Source organism: Chrysochloris asiatica, unplaced genomic scaffold (genome assembly GCF_000296735.1).
Source record: "Chrysochloris asiatica unplaced genomic scaffold, ChrAsi1.0 scaffold00138, whole genome shotgun sequence".
NCBI lineage: Eukaryota > Metazoa > Chordata > Mammalia > Afrosoricida > Chrysochloridae > Chrysochloris > Chrysochloris asiatica.
In genome coordinates, this window is record NW_006408656.1 from 6124351 (window position 1) to 6125940 (window position 1590).

General features: G+C 43.1%; 1 pseudogene; it reads left to right on the forward strand.

The window, feature by feature from the left end:
- LOC102831391 overlaps positions 1–1184 on the forward strand; it is a 6191-nt pseudogene extending 5007 nt beyond the window's left edge.
- The last annotated feature ends 406 nt before the right edge of the window (positions 1185–1590 follow it).

The following is a 1590-nucleotide window of genomic DNA, read 5'->3' on the forward strand; positions in this document are numbered from 1 at the left end:
TCACCGGACACCCCATCTTCGGGTCCTCACCCCCTTGCCGAGGCCAGACCCCGGCAGAGAACCAGCTTATGAAGTGCAAGGCTGTGGTAGCCTGGGAACGTGGAAAGCCGCTCTCCATAGAGTAAGTAGAGGTGGCACCCCCAAAGGCTCATAAAGTTTGAATTACGATTATTGCCACTGCAGTTTGCCACACCGATGCCTACACTCTGAGCGGGGCTGACCCAGAGGGGTGTTTTCCAGTGATCTTGGGTCATGAAGGAGCTGGAATTGTAGAGAGCCTTGGTGAAGGAGTTACTAAGCTGAAAGCTGGTGATACAGTCTTTCCACTTTGCATCCCAGTGTGGAGAATGCAAATTTTGTCTAATGCCTAAAACAAACCTTAGCCAGAAGATAAGAGTCACTCAAAGAAAAGGATTAATTCCGGATGGTACCAGCAGATTTCCTTGCAAAGAAAGACTAATTTACAGTACATGGGAACCAGCACTTTTCCTGAATATCCAGTTGTGACGGATATCTCTGTTGCTAAAGTAGACCCTTCAGCACCCCTGGACAAAGTGTGCCTGCTGGCTTGTGGCATTTCAACCCGTTATGGTGCTGCCATAAACGCTGCCAAGGTGGAACCTGGCTCTACTTGTGCCATCTTTGGCCTAGGAGGAGTTGAACTGGCAGCTATCATGGGCTGTAAGGTAGCAGGTGCATCCCGGATCATTGGTATCAACATCAATAAGGATAAATTTGCAAAGGCCAAAGAGTTTGGAGTTTCAGACTGTATTAACCCACAGGACTTGAGTAAACCCATTCAGGAGGTGCTTGTTGAGATGAGAGAGGGAGGGGTGGACTGCTCCTCTGAGTGCATTGGTAATGTGAAGGTCATGAGAGCTAGCAGCATGCCACTGGAAGCATGCCACAAAGGCTAGGGTGTCAGTGTGGTGGTCGGAGTAGCTGCTTCAGGTGAAGACCTCGCTACTCGTCCATTTCAGCTGGTAACAGGCTGCACATAGAAAGGAACTGCCTTTGCAGGATGAAAGAGTGAAGAAAGCAACCCAAAGCTGGTGTCTAAACATACGTTTAAAAAGATAAAAATTGATGAATTTGTGACTCACAGCCTATCTGTCAATCAAATTAATGATGTCTTTGAACTGATGCATGCAGGAAAGAGCATTCAAACTGTTGTAAAGATTTAAACTAAAAAAGAAAATGTGTTCATCCTTGTAGGTCTTTGAGGTCCGATGGGAGCATCCAGATAGGCAGGAAAGTACTCTTTCAAGTTCACAGTCTCTTAGACTTTCAGTAATCTACTCTAAGATTAATGTTTTCTGTGTAATTCTTAAATCTCTGTAATGAAAGACAAGGTTAATACCGTCTTAAATCCATTTTCTGAACTCCTTCATATAAATAATTGCTAGCTCATTAAAGAATATCTGACATAATAAAAACAATTTTTACATCTGTGTGTGGGGAAAATATAGAAAATAATACAACACATATATCTAATACTAAGATTTAACTGATGTCAATATTTTGCCGTATTACTTCATGCCTATAAAAATAAAATATTGCAGATACAGATAAGCCTACATTGCTTCCTAC